The following is a 19,500-nucleotide window of genomic DNA, read 5'->3' as shown; positions in this document are numbered from 1 at the left end:
TTTCCTGATGAAGTTACCAAGCTAAACAGAACATCTAGATTCCCTAACAGTTTTCCCTACAGGCAATTGCAGTGCAATAATAACATTTACAAATTTTCTTTTTATCCTAGAACCATAATTACTTGGAATAACATTCATTTACCATCATTACCTGCTTCTGTTGATCAGTTTAGGAACCTTGCAAAATCCTCAATTAATACTATGGTTTAAATTTATATTATAAATTATGATCATCTAGATTTTATAAATTATGATCGACTATTTATTATTGTATATATCTCGTATATTATGCACATATAGATTATTGCATGGGCGGCACGGTGGTGTAGTGGTTAGCGCTGTCGCCTCACAGCAAGAAGGTCCTGGGTTCGAGCCCCAGGGCCGGAGAGGGCCTTTCTGTGTGGAGTTTGCATGTTCTCCCCGTGTCCGCGTGGGGGTGCTCCGGTTTCCCCCACAGGCCAAAGACATGCAGGTTAGGTTAACTGGTGACTCTAAATTGACTGTAGGTGTGAATGTGAGTGTGAATGGTTGTCTGTGTCTATGTGTCAGCCCTGTGATGACCTGGCGACTTGTCCAGGATGTACCCCGCCTTTCTCCCGTAGTCAGCTGGGATAGGCTCCAGCTTGCCTGCGACCCTGTAGAAGGATAAAGCGGCTAAAGATAATGAGATGAGATGAGATTATTGCATTACTGTTTTGTAATGTATACTTCCCACTATTTCTAGAATAATATATTCCATATACAGTATAATCATTTATTTGTATATATGTCCATTTATTTACTTATTTAGATTCATCTCTTTGTATACCGTTGTATACCGTATTACCGTTTTTATGCCGTTTTAAGAGTAAGTCATTAAAAGATTAAAGGATAGCAGCAGAGGAAACATGGAATTGGCTGAAGAATGGAGAGTTAAAAAAGAAACAGAAGATCTTATAATTGCTGCGCAGTCTCAGGCATTACGAACTAATGTCATTAAAACAAAGATCGACAAAACAAGTGAGAACAGTAAGTGCAGAATGTGTCAAGAGGAAGACAAGACAATCACTCACATTGTCAGTGGATGTAGTGTTTTGGCACAAAAAGAATATAAAAGGAAGCATGACTGCGTAGCAAAAGCTCTCCACTGGTTCTTCCTCCAACAGAACAGTTTCGAAGTTGCTGAAAAGTGGTATCAGCATCAACTTGAAAGTGTAGTAGAAAATGATCACCATAAAATATTGTGGGATTGCTCAATTCAAACTGATAAAGAGATATCAGCTAGAAGGCCAGATATAGTTGTCATTGATAAGCTTGAAAAGAAAGCTCTAATTATTGATGTAGCTGTGCCAAATGATATGAATATTTCAGAAAAAGAAAAGGAAAAGACAGAGAAATATCAAGACCTAGCCTGGGAACTCACAAAAATATGGAATGTTAAGTGCAAGGTTGTTCCTATTGTAATAGGTGGATTGGGAACTGTACCAGTGAGGTTGAAACCTCACCTGGATACTTTACGTGTTACAACACGCATAGACCTTATTCAGAAATCGGCACTATTAGGAACTGATAGAATCATCTATCATCAATCTTTGGGACCTAAGGATACAAGTCATATCCCGGTATCAGTGACTTTAACTTCCAGATGAAAGAGCATCTGTGTGATACATTCATAACTAGACAGGGACACTCTAACGAGTGCAAACCCCGCCTTTTCCCTATTAAAATACATTGGGCGAAAATTTTGAAGTTCTGCCATGACCTTGACCTTTGACCTTTGACCTCCAAAATTTAATGGTTTCCTTCCTGGGTGATTGGCAACACATGTAAAAAATTTGGTCCAAATCGATCCATTGGTTCTTGAGATATCTTGCAGACACACAGACAGACAGACAGACAGACAGACAGATACACACACACACAGACTGACGCAGGTGAAAATAATAACCCCTCCGACGACTGTCGGCGGGGTTAATAATAATAATAATAATATCACGGCCATCAACAGCCTGGCCATCCCAGTCGTCTCGTACAGCTTTGGCATCATCTTGTGGACAAACCAGGAGCTTAAGAACATGGATCGCAAGACCAGAAAGCTCCTCATGATGCACGGCCTTCTGCATCCTAGTACAGACATCAAGTGTTTATACATCTCGCGACGTCTAGGAGGCTGAGGACTACTAGAGCTAGAGTCCTCAGAGGAAGATGCCATAGCTGGACTATGCGAGTACAACCCCGATTCCAAAAAAGTTGGGACAAAGTACAAATTGTAAATAAAAACAGAATGCAATAATTTACAAATCTCAAAAACTGATATTGTATTCACAATAGAACATAGACAACATATCAGATGTCAAAAGTGAGACATTTTGAAATTTCATGCCAAATATTGGCTCATTTGAAATTTCATGACAGCAACACATCTCAAAAAAGTTGGGACAGGGGCAATAAGAGGCTGGAAAGTTAAAGGTACAAAAAAGGAACAGCTGGAGGACCAAATTGCAACTCATTAGGTCAATTGGCAATAGGTCATTAACATGACTGGGTATAAAAAGAGCATCTTGGAGTGGCAGCGGCTCTCAGAAGTAAAGATGGGAAGAGGATCACCAATCCCCCTAATTCTGCATTGACAAATAGTGGAGCAATATCAGGAAGGAGTTCGACGGTGTAAAATTGCAAAGAGTTTGAGCATATCATCATCTACAGTGCATAATATCATCAAAGGATTCAGAGAATCTGGAAGAATCTCTGTGCGTAAGGGTCAAGGCCAGAAAACCATGCTGGGTGCCCGTGATCTTCGGGCCCTTAGACGGCACTGCATCACATACAGGCATGCTTCTGTATTGGAAATCACAAAATGGGCTCAGGAATATTTCCAGAGAACATTATCTGTGAACACAATTCACCGCGCCATCCGCCGTTGCCAGCTAAAACTCTGTAGTTCAAAGATGAAGCCGTATCTAAACATGATCCAGAAGCACAGATGTCTTCTCTGGGCCAAGGCTCATTTAAAATGGACTGTGACAAAGTGGAAAACTGTTCTGTGGTCAGACGAATCAAAATTTGAAGTTCTTTATGGAAATCAGGGACGCCATGTCATTCGGACTAAAGAGGAGAAGGATGACCTAAGTTGTTATCAGCGCTCAGTTCAGAAGCCTGCATCTCTGATGGTATGGGGTTGCATTAGTGCGTGTGGCATGGGCAGCTTACACATCTGGAAAGACACCATCAATGCTGAAAGGTATATCCAGGTTCTAGAGCAACATATGCTCCCATCCAGATGACGTCTCTTTCAGGGAAGACCTTGCATTTTCCAACATGACAATGCCAAACCACATACTGCATCAATTACAGCATCATGGCTGCGTAGAAGAAGGGTCCGGGTACTGAACTGGCCAGCCTGCAGTCCAGATCTTTCACCCATAGAAAACATTTGGCGCATCATAAAACGGAAGATACGACAAAAAAGACCTAAGACAGTTGAGCAACTAGAATTCTACATTAGACAAGAATGGGTTAACATGCCTATCCCTAAACTTGAGCAACTTGTCTCCTCAGTCCCCAGATGTTTACAGACTGTTGTAAAGAGATAAGGGGATGTCTCACAGTGGTAAACATGGCCTTGTCCCAACTTTTTTGAGATGTGTTGTTGTCATGAAATTTAAAATCACCTAATTTTTCTCTTTAAATGATACATTTTCTCAGTTTAAACATTTGATATGTCATCTATGTTCCATTCTGAATAAAATATGGACTTTTGAAACTTCCACATCATTGCATTCCATTTTTATTTACAATTTGTACTTTGTCCCAACTTTTTTGGAATCGGGGTTGTACTTGGAACAGACTGATAGGCACCTCCTGCGACTCTTGCGAGCACACCAAAAAGACCTGGGCAAATGCAAATCAGTTGTGAAGAGAGGTCAAAAGGAGGTACAGTTTACCTGAGACCATGAGCACTAGCAGCGAGACCACCGAGAAACTACTCGGCGTCAAGTTCATGGAGGCCAGAATGCAGTGCTACAAGGAGAAACCACTGCACGGTCAGTTCTTTACCAGCCTGGACAGGCCGTACATTGCCAAAGAGCAGACACACGTGTGGCTCCGAAGTGCAGGACTCAAGGGTGAAACCGAGAGCCTCATCACAGCCGCACAAGATCAGGCCTTGAACACTCATCACCACCAGAAATATGTCGTGGGCATGCAGGTCAATAGCAAATGCTGTCTGTGTGATGAAGCCAAGGAGACCGTTAGCCACATAATGTCCGGATGCCAGGTACTGGCCCCAAAAGAGTACCTCGAGTGACACAACAGGGTTGGTACCTATGTTCACTGGGCGCTGTGTCGGCAACTGGGTGTTCTTGTGGCCGACAGTTGGTATCAACACAAGCCAGATGTGGTCATTGATAACGGAGACTGTATGGTTGTGTGGGATAAGACAGTGCCCATGGACCGAAACATAGCTAGATATGGGGAGGGGGGAAAGGGGGGCGGCGGCAAGAGAGATATTGCACTTTATATTGCACATTGTCCGGTATTGGTTTTTGTTAGGCTAGGCTACTGCTCCTTCCCATCCTCTGTCCTCCTGTTACCCCTCCCCCCCCAGAGAGGAGTTGTACAGTCTGATGGCGTGAGGGACAAAGGAGTTTTTAAGTCTGTTCGTCCTGCACTTGGGAAGGAGCATTCTGTCACTGAACAGGCTCCTCTGGTTGCTGATGATGGTGTGCAGAGGGTGACTGGCATCATCCATGATGTTCAATAGTTTGTCCATAGATCTCTTTTCTGCCACCATCACCAGAGAGTCCAGCTTCATGCCGACCACAGAGCCGGCCTGCCTGATCAGTTTGTCCAGCCTGGATATGTCCTTCTTGGATGTGCTGCCCCCCCAGCACACCAAGGTGTAAAACAGGACACTGGCGACCACAGACTGATAGAACATCCACAGGAGTTTCCTGTAGATGTTAAAGGACTGCAGCCTCCTAAGGAAGTATAGCCTGCTCTGTCCCTTCCTGTATAAGTGTTTGGTGTTGCAAGTCCAGTCCAGCTTGCTGTCCAGCCACAGCCCGAGGTACTTGTAGGAATCCACAGTCTCCACCTCGACTCCCTCAATTAGAACTGGTCGTAACCTTGGTCTGGACCTCCCAAAGTCAACGACCAGCTCCTTGGTCTTCAAGGTGTTGAGCTGCAGATGGTTCCTGTTGCACCACACAGCAAAGTCCCTCACCAGGCTCCTATACTCCTCCTCTCTGTCATCACTGATACACCCAACGATGGCTGTGTCATTGGCAAACTTCTGAATGTGACAGCTCCGAGTTGTAGCAAAAGTCTGCGGTGTACAGGGTGAAGAGAAGAGGGGCCAGCACCGTGCCCTGGGGTGCTCCGGTGCTGCTAATTACAGTGTCAGACGTGATGTCCTTAAGCCTGACATACTGCGGCCTGTCAGTGAGGTAGCTGTAGATCCAGGTGACCAGGCAGGGGTCCACTTGCATCCTGTTCAGTTTGTCCTGAAGCAATAGGAGCTGGATGGTGTTGAAGGCACTCAAGAAGTCCAAGAAGAGGATCCTCACTGTGCCATTTCCCTTATCCAGATGCGAGTGGGCTCAGTGTAGCAAGTAGAGGATGGCATTTTCCACACCGACACCTGCCTGGTACGCAAACTGCAGACAGTCCTGGGCATGTTGTTCCTGGGGTCTGAGGAGGCTGAGGAAGAGCCGCTCCAACATCTTCATCAGATGTGAAGTGAGTGCCCCTGGTCGGAAGTCGTTCAGCTCGCTGGGCCGATTCTTTTTGGGAACTGGAACGATACATAATGTCTTCCAGAGGGTTGGCACTCTCCCCAGCTGCAGGCTGAGGTTGAAGATGCGTTGGAGTGGTTCACCCAGTTCAGCAGCACAGGTCTTCAGTAGTCGGGGACACACCTTGTCCGGGCCTGCTGCTTTCCTGGGGTGAAGCTTCTTTAGTTGACTTCTGACCTCGTCTGCAGTAATGCATGGAGGAGTCTGTGTTGAGGTGGGGGAGGTGGGGGAGGAGGTGGGGGAGGTGGGGGAGGAGGGGGCTGCTGTGATGACTGGGGGGAGGTGTGTTGAGGGAAGAAGGAGAGATGGCTGCAGTGAGGGAGTGGGTGGGGGGGACATGGGCTGGTTGAACCGATTGAAAAAGTCATTCAACTCATTCGCCCTCTCCACTGTCCCCTCAACGACTCTGGTCTTTCTATTGTGGCCTGTGATGGTTTTCACACTTTCCCAGACCTCCCTCATGCTGTTCTTCTTCAGCTTCTGCTCCACCTTTCTCCTGTAGCTGTCCTTAGCTTCCCTCACGCAGCGTTTTACCTCCTGCTGTGCTGCTTTCATTGCCTCCCTATCCCTGCTCCTGAAGGCAGCCTTCTTCCTGTTGAGGACAGCTTTGACTTCTTGTGTTACCCATGGCTTGTTATTAGGGTAACACCGTATAGTCTTAGCGGGGGAGACCACATCTGCACAGAAGTTAAGGTAATCCGTCAGACAGTGTGTCAGCCCCTCTATGTCCTCACAGTGTGGGCTAAGCAGCACATCCCAGTCCGTGATGTCATAACAGTCCCTGAGGGCATCTTCCATTTCAGGGGGCCACCTCCTGATGGAGCTAGTTGTTGCAGGCTGCCTTTGAACCAGAGGGGTGTACTTCAGCTGTAGAAGAACCAGGTTGTGGTCAGACTTCCCTAGTGGGAGGAGGGGTGTGACTCTGTATGCTTCCCTCACATTAGCATACAGCAAGTCAATTGTCCTGTTGTTCCTTGTTGGACAATCCACAGCCTGGTAAAAAGCAGCCAAAGTGGAGTCTAAAGTAGCATGATTAAAGTCCCCAGAAATGATGATAAATGCTTCAGGGTGCTGTGTCTGCAGCCTTGCTGTGACAGAGTGAATCCTCTCACATGCAGCAGCTGCGTCTGCCCTCGGAGGGATGTAAACACAGATGGTGATCACGTGACTGAACTCCCTCGGCAGATAATATGGCCGTAGGCTAACGGCTAGCAGCTCCAAGTCCGGGCAAAATAAAATTGTCTTTACGGAGATATGTCCCGGGTTACACCAGCAGTTGTTTACATAAATGATGAGTCCCCCACATTTGCTTTTCCCGCATGTGTTAGTGTCTCTGTTGGCTCTCACAGCAGTGAATCCCCGCAGGTCCACGTTAGCATCCGGTACAAGGTGTGTTAGCCATGTCTCCGTAAAGATAAATAAGCTGCTCTCCCAGTAAATCCACTGGTCGTTCCGAGCGGAAAGCTCATCGACTTTATTCAACAGCGAGTTTACATTCCCCATGATAACGGAGGGAATGGATGGTTTGCAGCGCCACCGGTTGTCTGCTAGCCTAGCCTTTAGCTTAGCTCCAGCCTTGCAGCCCCTGGGTTTCCTCCTCAGCTCGGCAGGGATGGGGTGTCGTATCCCGGCTCATCCCATTGTTTTTAGGGCCAGCAGCTCCTCTCTCGAATAAGTGAGAAAACTGGCTCCTGGTTGTGTGCTAAAGTTAAATATATCCATGTTATATAGTAAAACACACTATTGCCGCTTTTCCACTACAAACGCGGCTGAGTCAGGCTGAGCCATGCCGTGCTGAGTCAAGCTGAGTGGGGCTGTTGGAGTTGCATTTCGACTACAACCGCGCTGAACCGTGCTGGCTGGAAGTGGGTGGACACATTGGGTGGAGTTAGCGAAAGTGGGTGGATGTCACGTGATGTCGTTAAGCAGCGCAAACAGTGACATCAGTGATCTTTTAAGCGGTAGTCTCACGACCCGGATAGTAAACAATAAACATGGAGGACATGGAGTCGTTAGTGTTGCTGGTCTTGGTGCTGTGGCTTGTTGTCACCGACAACGGCAACAGATACTGGCAAGAGTGTATAGATGAGGCGAGGTGCATAAGGCTTCAGAAATTCTCGTAATTCGTAATTATTCTTCTTCCGGGTTTACGGTGTTTACAGATCCCAGCGTGCTCGCGGGGCGTGTGTGGGCATGTGAGGACACTCCTCCTCACCAATCAGTGCACAGGGGAGTGTCTGCTCATGCCCCCAGCCTCACTCAGCTCGGTTTGGCTTGCTTCAGCCCCACTCCAAAACCGTGCGAGTTTTGGGTGCTAAGCAGGGCTGAAGCGAGCTGAGTCGTGCTGTTTTGAGATAGTCGAAACGCGAGCCGTGTCGGGCTGAAGTGAGCTGAAAAAGGGTAGTGGAAAAGGGCCATATGTCTTCGTAAGAAGAGCAGAAAGTAAAAAAAGGTGGAAAAAAGATGTCTCATCTCATCTCATTATCTGTAGCCGCTTTATCCTGTTCTACAGGGTCGCAAGCAAGCTGAAGCCTATCCCAGCTGACTACGGGCGAAAGGCGGGGTACACCCTGGACAAGTCGCCAGGTCATCACAGGGCTGACACATAGACACAGACAACCATTCACACTCACATTCACACCTACGGTCAATTTAGAGTCACCAGTTAACCTAACCTGCATGTCTTTGGACTGTGGAGAAAACCGGAGCACCCGGAGGAAACCCACGCGGACATGAGGAGAACATGCAAACTCCACACAGAAAGGCCCTCGCTGGCCACGGGGCTCGAACCCAGACCTTCTTGCTGTGAGGCTACAGCGCTAACCACTACACCACCGTGCCAAAAAAGATGTTTAAAAAGCTAAAAACTACAGAACTACTGGAGAGGACAGCGCCCATATGTGTGTAATATGTTGGTGTCTTTTAGCTGAGGTGGCCTTTTGGGGAAAAAAAAAGTCTGTCATAGAAAACTGTGCTCGCTAATGGAGAGAGAGAGAGAGAGAGAGAGAGAGAGGGTAGAGAGGAGTGGAGGGACTTGTGCAAGCAACATGTTTGTGTGATCAGAAATATGCTGGAGGAGAAAGTGAAGATAAGAAGGAAACAATTTGAGGCAGAAAGGCATGTGGACCTGAGGTGCTATAGATGGAGATATTTGAAATCTTGCTAGTCTTGGAAAGCAGAATATCAATGTCAAAAAAATCACACCCCTGTTCCACCATGCTGGCTGTCCCTTTTATACAGAGGTAAATTCTGGCTCTGTTACTACCAATCGTTCTGGCTCAGAGGCAGAACAACACAGACCCCTCATTCTGCATTTGGAGGTTTTATACAGAATGTGAGGTGGAATAAAGGTGGAATAATTATTCCTGCCTTGAAGAGACTGTGTAAAGTTACACAGATATGTTAAAATGTCTTTGTTACACTTTGTAACAAGACCATATAACAATTTAGAATATAATAGAATAGAATAGGTAGCCTTTACTCCCACTGCACAAACATACAATGAAATTTAGAGCATCTTCTCAGTGGTACATACAGTAAAGACATGGTATCCATGTCATCCTCAAGCTCGGGTCCTCTACCAGAGGCCTGGGAGTTTGAGGGTTCTGCGCAGTATCTTCGATGTTCCTAGTACTGCGCTCTTCTGGACTGAGGCTTCAGATGTTGTTCCTGGGATTTGCTGGAGCCACTCTCCCAGTTTGGGGGTTACTGCCCCAAGTGCCCCCACTACCACGGGGACCACGCAACCCTTGACCTTCCACATCCATTCCAGCTGCTCTTTCAACCCTTGATACTTCTCAAGTTTCTCATGTTCCTTCTTCCTGATGTTGGCATCAGCTGGGATCGCCACATCTATCACCACCACCCTCTTCTGCTCTTTGTCCACCACCACTATGTCTGGTTGGTTAGCCAGGATCTGTTTGTCAGTCTGGAAGCTGAAGTCCCACAGAACCTTGGCCCTGTTGTTCTCAGCCACCTTCTGTGGTATGGCCCATTGGGACTTGGGTACTTCTATTCCATACTGGTTGCAGATGTTCCTGTATACTATCCCAGCCATATATATATATATATATATATATATATATATATATATATATATATATATATATATATATATATACACACACACTATCACTCCATTACCTTGGTTGTTGTGCACTTTTCCAACATGACTAAACACACATCTAAGGCCATTGTTGGATTTCTGAAGAAGAAGAAGAAGAAAAAGAAGAAGAAGAAGAAGAAGAAGAAGAAGAGGGTGAAAGTGATTCAGTGGCCAAGTATGTCTCTTGATTTGAACCCAATTGAACACTTATGGGGAATTCTGAAGAGACAAGTTGAGCATCACTCTCTATCCAGCATCCAGTCACTAAAAGAGGTCATTGTTGAAGAATGGAAAAAGATTGATGTTGCAAAATGTCACCAACTTGTTCATTCCATGCCTAGAGATTGTTGTGGACTTCAGGAGAAAGCACACCCAGCATGCTCCACTATCTATTGACGGTGCTGCAGTGGAGAGGGTGAGCAGCACCAAGTTTCTGGGTGTGCACATCTCTGAAGACCTGTCCTGGAGCAACAACACTGCATCACTGGCCAAAAAAGCCCAACAGCATCTGTACTTCCTCTGCAAACTGAGGAGATCAAGAGCCCCGGCCCCCATCATGCACACTTTCTACAGAGGCACCATCGAGAACATTCTGACCAGCTGCATCACCGTGTGGTATGGTGCCTGCACCGTGTCCTGCTGCAAGTCTCTGCAGCGCATCGTGAGAGCAGCTGAGAGGATCATTGGTGTCTCTCTCCCTTCTCTAATGGATATTTATGACTCCCACCTCACCCACAAAGCCATCAGGATTGCAGGTGACCCCACCCACCCATCTCACAGACTCTTCAGCCTGCTGCTGTTGGGGAGGAGACTGTGGAGTCTCTGGGCCAAAACCAGCAGGCTCAATGACAGTTTCTTTCACCAGGCGGTCAGGAGGCTCAACTCCCTCCCTGTTCTGCCCTTCCTCCCCCCTCTGCCCCCTGCCACAGATTCTGCCCGTACACCCCCCTGCCCCCCCTTCAGCATCTGACATGTCATCCTCACAGTCCCCCCCCCCAACACACACACACACACACACACACACACACACACACACACACACACACACACACATACTTCTCATCGTTCATTAACACACTGAACTCAGGGACCGCACGTCTCACTTTACCTTGCTCATTTGCACTATTCCGCACTACCTCATCTTAACAGCTGCTAGTTTGTTTATATTGCTTATTTCATGTTTACCTGCTATACCTCAAGTGCCCTTGACTGTTTGTTTATTTGAACCAATTTATGTGTGTGTGTGTGTGTGTGTGTGTGTGTGTGTGTGTGTGTGTGTGTGTATAAGAGTGTTTAGTCTACGTCTAGTTCATATCTAGAGTGTTTATACTGTTTATATTGTCTGTCTGAGTGTTTAGTCTATGTCTAGTTTTTATCTAGTGTTTATACTGTTTATTTATACTGTTTATATTGTTTGTCTGAGTATTTAGTCTATGTCTAGTTCCTATCTAGAATGTTTATACTGTTTATATTGTTTGTTTGTTTTTTCAATTATTCTATTTTTATTTTTATTTATTGCATTGCCTGTTTGCACCGTGGGTCAGAGAGGACTGAAATTTCATCTGTGCTGTATGTCGAGCATGTATAGCATATTTGACAATAAAGTTGACTTGACTTGACTTGACTAGAAGACTTGGTGCTGTCATTACAGTACAAAGTACTAGATGTAGAAGTTTTTGTTGTGGGTGTACTCATTTTTGCACCACCCTAATTTGAGTAAAACTGAAAAATGTGTAATCTAAGTTTCTATTATTAACCTTACTTTCACGTTATAAGTTAAACAGATGTTATATTAAACTTTGTCTTTTCAACATTTTGGAAACTGTTTGTGTTCATTGAGATATTGTTTAAAATTTTACTTTTCAAAGGGGGTGTACTCATTTATGCTAAGCACTGTATATAGGGGTGGCATGGTGGTGTAGTGGTTAGCACTGTTGCCTTACAGCAAGAAGGTTCTGGGGTCAAGCCCAACGGCTGATGGGGGCCATTCTGTGTGGAGTTTGCATGTTGTCCCTGTGTCTGCGTGGGTTTCCTCCGGGTGCTTCAGTTTCCCCCACAATCCAAAAACATGCAGGTTAGGCTAATTGGTGGCTCTAAATTGACCGTAGGTGTGAATGGTTGTTTGTCTCTATGTGCCAGCCCTGTGATAATCTGGCGACTTGTCCAGGGTGTACCCCGCCTCTCACCTATAGTCAGCTGGGATAGGCTCCAGCTTGCCTGCGACCCTGCACAGGATAAGCAGTTGCAGATATGCATATAAGATTAACCACATAATATAAAGAGGAAGTATTAAGGGAAATGTAGGTTACACACCCCCAGATATGCCCTGATACCTCCACACAGACATCCATCCATTAGCTGTAACTGCTTATCTTGTGCAGGGTGGCGGGCAAGCTGAATCCTATCTCATGGCTCCAGCCATGGGATAGGTGATGGGCGAGAGGCAGGGTACACCCTGGACAAGTCGCCAGGTCATCGCAGGGCTGACACATAAAGACAAACAATCATTCACATCTACGGTCAATTTAGAGCTACCAGTTAACCTAACCTGCATGTCTTTGGACTGTGGGGGAAACTGGAGCACCCAGAGGAAACCCACACAGAGAACATGCAAACTCCACATAGAAAGGCCCCCGTCGACCACTGGGCTCAAACCCAGAACCTTCTTGTTGTGAGGCAACAGTGCTAACCACTACACCACTATGCCACCCCACACAGACATATCCATAGAAATAAATAGCAGTGGCTAGCAGGGTACTGATAGAGTATATTGCACAGTATTTTATGTATGGTACATGTATGGTAGGGTACTGATAATTCAATATATTGCACAGTTCAATTTATCATCAATGCAGATGTTTCAGAAATAACAAGATTTCTAAATGTAGTGTTACTTCCTCTTCTAGAACAGCTAGATCATCTTGCTCTAAAATGACACAGAAGGTATTTAAGTAAGAGCTGGATTTTCCTTTCATAAATATAGGACTAACAGTATGATAGTAGCTAACAGAGAACCTATAAATTTGATAAATTATTTTGGTATTATAGATTCAGAATATTAAAGAAAAGTTACATTTCCACCACTTCTCATATTTATAATTGCTGACTATTTTTTTGTATGGAAAAGGAAAAGGGTTACTGAATATCACACATTCTCCATTTTCCCTGCAAATCCAGCAGTTAATGTGTCAGATTTTCCTCTAAGCTTGCACTGTGGTGTAAGTTAAAGGAACAAACTCTTTATAACTTCAGAACTGTGCAGAAGTTACAGCCTCCTTTTTCAAATAGTTTCAAATAGTCACATTTCACATGCTTATCCATGTATACCCTGTAAAAAGGATCCACTTATAGATTGTATTCTCTCCCTTTTGTACTGGTGAATCCTCTTAGTTCTTAGTTAGTCTGCACTCAGTCCTGTAGCCTGAACAAGTGTTGTAGTCGAGTCACTAAAGCTCGAGTCCAAGTCCAGTCTCGAGTCCCCAGTGTCCAAGTCATTAAAAAAAAAATTTGAGTCGAATCCACTATCGATCCGAGTCAAGTCCAAGAACAAGACTCCACCCGCACCATTTGACGGTGGCTGTTGCTGCCCTTATGTTAAACCGTCTCTGCTACTGTGTTGGACTAACGTTATGGCTTGACTGCCTCATTTTAGTTAATAGGCTACAGATAAAAAGCTTGTTCATCGCTCAGCAAGCCCTGCCCACTATCAACAGGGCAAATAACATGAGAGAGGGTTAACACTGGCTAGTTCATCGGTCAGCAAGCAAGCCCCGCTATCAACAGAGCAATGAACATAGCATGTCACTTCCTTCTCTGGGTGTAGTCGATTGAAGTTCAAGGTCGTTCCCGTCATCTCCTCGATAGTTTTACATACAGGTATGGAACACGCAGCAGTGCATTTTTTCCCACTGCATGAGAAGTCTATATAAGCAAAGTGGACAATCCTAGGGGCTTCTCTCCAGCTCCATTAAGATTAATTTGTCCCTGAACATGACGTATGAACAGGTGAATGTGCATTCTCTTGCACAAAATTAGCACAAAATTAATGTAGATATAAATATCTTATGGCAAATTATTTTGGCATGTTACAAAAAAAATAAAGAAAAAATCCGAGTCCTCATCTCTAATTTACAAATCGGAATGCAGTTAATGCACACGTCTGGGTCCAAGTCTGAGTCATCAGTGCTCAAGTCCAAGTCAAGTCACAAGTCCTTAAAATTAGGGCACGAGATGGACTCGAGTAGTCTGAGTCCTGGACTCGAGTACTACAAGCCTGACCTGAACAAACCAAAAGTGGTAGAGTCCAAGTGCATCAAGTGCCACACGCATACATTTACAAACAGTGTCTTTACCCTTCTCAAGTCTGAACACCCCTGTGTGTATGGCAGTGCGCTAATCAGGTCTTGCACTTTTCTGAGGCAAGCTGCACTTGGGTCTTTGACATTTGTCTTTTGAGTGCATTTGACTTGCTTGAGTATTGCTTTTTCATACGCTTTGGAAAAGGTGACTTGAGATTTAATTAAAAAATATCCAGGTTAGTGAATGGTCAAGGCTTCTGATGTGCTGAGGCTGATTTTATCCAGCACAGAATTGGCTCTGTCCCACAACAGGGTATTGATGCTGAACCATCGCTGAGGAGAAAGCCATAACAGAATAAGTTTTAAAAAAGGATCGGCTATTTACATCACACAGAGAGGATGTAAAATGAAATAAAGTATCTTTGCCTTTAGATTTGAAGTGACACTTAACACCAACCTTGCTTGCAGTATGGAGGAGGATCCAGTTTCATTCAACAAAGCCACTATAAGAAGGGAACAAAGCAAGCTTCAGCTCAGACTCATATCAAAACGAGAAGTTCACATCTTTCTGCATTCTGAAGCAAGACATAAAATGCGCCAACTTCTTCCTTCAGTTTGAGAGATCTAAAAAAGGGATTAAATCAGAGGTTATTGATCTTACTGAGAACTACATGAGCCCTGTTATTGTGAAGCAGAGTACTATGAAGGTTTAATGATGTCCAAAACTAAGGTCCATAGAAAAAACCTTTAACACCTTTTTAATGACAGTTGTATAGTTTTCAGTGAGTTTGCTGCAGTACTGTACACGATCAGATTCTAGGTTGTTTTCGGGACACTGCTGTAATTATTTTAGTGTGCTTGTTTCGTTATCGTTGCATCTGTCTTGCAGCTGCCATTAACACAGGAAAAGCCTCTTGTGAATATGCTGTTGCATTCATGCACTCAAAAAAACACATTTTTTCACAACCTACTGTTGTGAATTAAAAGGTGTATGATGCAGAATATGTGAAAATAAGAATTCATATCAGTATTTTGAACTGAAAGTTTTCTGATTTGTTCAATATGGAGAGTTACATGTGGAAAAAGTTGTTGATCATCAACAATTGATATTTGTTTATATATATCCCAAGCAGTCATAACATTATGACCACGGACTGACAGGTGAAGAGATTAACATTGATTAATTCATTACAATGGCACCTGTCAAGGGGTGGGATATACAGTGGTGCTTGAAAGTTTGTGAACCCTTTAGAATTTTCTAGATTTCTGCATAAATATGACCTAAAACATCATCAGATTTTCATACAAGTCCTAAAAGTAGATAAAGAGAACCCAGTTAAACAAATGAGACAAAAATATTATATTTGGTAATTTATTTATTCAGGAAAATGATCCAATATTGCATATCTGTGAGTGGCAAAAGTATGTGAACCTCTAGGATTAGCAGTTAATTAGAAGGTGAAATTAGAGTCAGGTGTTTTCAATCAATGGGATGACAATCAGGTGTGAGTGGGCACCCTGTTTTATTTAAAGAACAGGGATCTATCAAAGTCTGATCTTCACAACACATGTTTGTAGAAGTGTATCATGGCACGAACAAAATAGATTTCTGAGGACCTCAGAAAAAGCGTTGTTGATGCTCATCAGGCTGGAAAAGGTTACAAAACCAACTCTAAAGAGTTCGGACTCCACCAATCCACAGTCAGACAGATTGTGTACAAATGGAGGAAATTCAAGACCATTGTTACCCTCCCCAGGAGTGGTCGACCAACAAAGATCACTCCAAGAGCAAGGCGTGTAATAGTCGGTGAAGTCACAAAGGACCCCAGGATAACTTCTAAGCAACTGAAGGCCTCTATCACATTGGCTAATGTTAATGTTCATGAGTCCACCATCAGGAGAACACTGAACAACAATGGTGTGCATGGCAGGGTTACAAGGAGAAAGCCACTGCTCTCCAAAAAGAACATTGCTGCTCGTCTGCAGTTTGCTAAAGATCACATGAACAAGCCAGAAGGCTATTGGAAAAATGTTTTGTGGACGGATGAGACCAAAATAGAACTTTTTGGTTTAAATGAGAAGTGTTATGTTTGGAGAAAGGAAAACACTGCATTCCAGCAGAAGAACCTTATCCCATCTGTGAAACATGGTGGTGGGAGTGTCATGGTTTGGGCCTGTTTTGCCGCATCTGGGCCAGGACGGCTTGCCATCATTGATGGAACAATGAATTCTGAATTACACCAGTGAATTATAAAGGAAAACGTCAGAACATCTGTCCATGAACTGAATCTCAAGAGAAGGTGAGTCATGCAGCAAGACAACAACCCGAAGCACACAAGTCGTTCTTCCAAAGAATGGTTTAATTAACCCTTTGGTGACTGACCCCTTGAAAATGGTTCCTCCAGGAATGATGATGTTTCAGTTGTCAAGACAACGGAAAAACTAAAATACAAAAACAGAAAAATACGTCACAATGCTCTTGTGCACAAAACAAAATGCTCTTGTATTTTAGTTTTTCCGTTGTCTTGACAACTGAAACGTCATCGTTCCTGGAGGAACCATTTTCAAGGGGTCAGTCACCAAAGGGTTAAGAAGAATAAAGTTAATGTTTTGGAATGGCCAAGTCAAAGTCCTGACCTTAATCCAATGGAAATGTTGTGGAAGAACCTGAAGCGAGCAGTTCCTGTGAAGAAACCAACCATCATCCCACAGTTGAAGCTGTTCTGTATGGAGGAATGGGCTAAAATTCCCCCAAGGACTGATCAACAGTTACTGGAAATGTTTAGTTACAGTTATTGCTGCACAAGGGGGTCACACCAGATACTGAAAGCAAAGGTTCACATACTTTTGCCACTCACAGATATATAATATTGGATCATTTTCCTTAATAAATAAATGGCTAAGTATAATATTTTTGTCTCATTTGTTTAACTGGGTTCTATTTATCTACTTTTAGGACTTGTGTGAAAATCTGATGATGTTTTAGGTCATATTTATGCAGAAATATAGACATTTCTAAAGGGTTCACAAACTTTCAAGCACCACTGTGTTGGGCAGCAAGAGAACATTCAGTTCTCGAAGTTGATGTGTTGGAAGCAGGAAAAAGGGGCAAGTGTAAGGATCTGAATGACTTTGACAAGGGCCAAATTGTGATGGCTAGATGATTGGGTCTGAGCATCAACAAAATGGCACATCTTGTGAGGTGTTCCCAGTATGCAGTGGTTAGTAGCTACCAAAAGTGGTCCAAGGAAGGAGAACTGGTGAACTGGCAACAGGGTCATGGGTGGTGAAGCCTCATTGATTCACATGGGGCACGAAGGCTAGCACATATGATCCAATCCCCCAGAAGAGCTACTGTAGCACAAACTGTTGAAAAAGTTAATTCTGGCTAAAACAGAAAGGTGAAATATCCATTGAAATCCTTCTCCAACTGCTCCACCCTGCCTGCCCTCTCTTTCTCACCTCACTATCTTGGCCCCCATTTTCCTGGACAGTTGACCCCAGGTACTTGAATTCACCAACTTTCTTTATGTCTACTCCTTGCATCTTCACTACACTCTCATCCCCATTCTCATTGATGCACATGTACAACCCCGATTCCAAAAAAGTTGGGACAAAGTACAAATTGTAAATAAAAATGGAATGCAATGATGTGGAAGTTGCAAAATTCCATATTTTATTCAGAATAGAACATAGATGACATATCAAATGTTTAAACTGAGAAAATGTATCATTTAAAGAGAAAAATTAGGTGATTTTAAATTTCATGACAACAACACATCTCAAAAAAGTTGGGACAAGGCCATGTTTACCACTGTGAGACATCCCCTTTTCTCTTTACAACAGTCTGTAAATGTCTGGGGACTGAGGAGACAAGTTGCTCAAGTTTAGGGATAGGAATGTTAACCCATTCTTGTCTAATGTAGGATTCTAGTTGCTCAACTGTCTTAGGTCTTTTTTGTCGTATCTTCCGTTTTATGATGCGCCAAATGTTTTCTATGGGTGAAAGATCTGGACTGCAGGCTGGCCAGTTCAGTACCCGGACCCTTCTTCTACGCAGCCATGATGCTGTAATTGATGCAGTATGTGGTTTGGCATTGTCATGTTGGAAAATGCAAGGTCTTCCCTGAAAGAGACGTTGTCTGGATGGGAGCATATGTTGCTCTAGAACCTGGATATACCTTTCAGCATTGATGGTGTCTTTCCAGATGTGTAAGCTGCCCATGCCACACGCACTAATGCAACCCCATACCATCAGAGATGCAGACTTCTGAACTGAGCGCTGATAACAACTTGGGTCGTCCTTCTCCTCTTTAGTCCGAATGACACGGCGTCCCTGATTTCCATAAAGAACTTCAAATTTTGATTCGTCTGACCACAGAACAGTTTTCCACTTTGTCACAGTCCATTTTAAATGAGCCTTGGCCCAGAGAAGACATCTGTGCTTCTGGATCATGTTTAGATACGGCTTCTTCTTTGAACTATCGAGTTTTCGCTGACAACAGCGGATGGCACGGTGAATTGTGTTCACAGATAATGTTCTCTGGAAATATTCCTGAGCCCATTTTGTGATTTCCAATACAGAAGCATGCCTGTATGTGATGCAGTGCCGTCTAAGGGCCCGAAGATCACGGGCACCCAGTACGGTTTTCCGGCCTTGACCCTTACGCACAGAGATTCTTCCAGATTCTCTGAATCTTTTGATGATATTATGCACTGTAAATGATGATATGTTCAAACTCTTTGCAATTTTACACTGTCGAACTCCTTTCTGATATTGCTTCACTATTTGTCAGCGCAGAATTATGGGGATTGGTGATCCTCTTCCCATCTTTACTTCTGAGAGCCGCTGCCACTCCAAGATGCTCTTTTTATACCCAGTCATGTTAATGACCTATTGCCAATTGACCTAATGAGTTGCAATTTGGTCCTCCAGCTGTTCCTATTTTTGTACCTTTAACTTTTCCAGCCTCTTATTGCCCCGTCCCAACTTTTTTGAGATGTGTTGCTGTCATGAAATTTCAAATGAGCCAATATTTGGCATGAAATTTCAAAATGTCTCACTTTTGACATTTGATATGTTGTCTATGTTCTATTGTGAATACAATATCAGTTTTTGAGATTTGTAAATTATTGCATTCCGTTTTTATTTTCAATTTATACTTTGTCCCAACTTTTTTGGAATCAGGGTTGTATTCTGTTTTGCTACTGCTCACCTTCATTCCTCTTCATTCCAATGCATACCTCCATCTCTCCAAACCCAACTCAACCTCCTTTCTACTTTCACCACATATCACAATATCATCTGCAAACATCATGTTCC

At 43.9% G+C, this 19,500-nt stretch overlaps 1 pseudogene; it reads right to left on the bottom strand.

Annotated features, from left to right (window-relative positions):
- Positions 1-14,144: 14,144 nt before the first annotated feature.
- The window catches only part of LOC132892174 (uncharacterized), a 142,780-nt pseudogene continuing 137,424 nt past the window's right edge, over positions 14,145-19,500 (bottom strand).

This window comes from Neoarius graeffei, chromosome 9 (genome assembly GCF_027579695.1).
Source record: "Neoarius graeffei isolate fNeoGra1 chromosome 9, fNeoGra1.pri, whole genome shotgun sequence".
NCBI lineage: Eukaryota > Metazoa > Chordata > Actinopteri > Siluriformes > Ariidae > Neoarius > Neoarius graeffei.
This window is presented reverse-complemented; position numbering and strand designations above follow the sequence as displayed.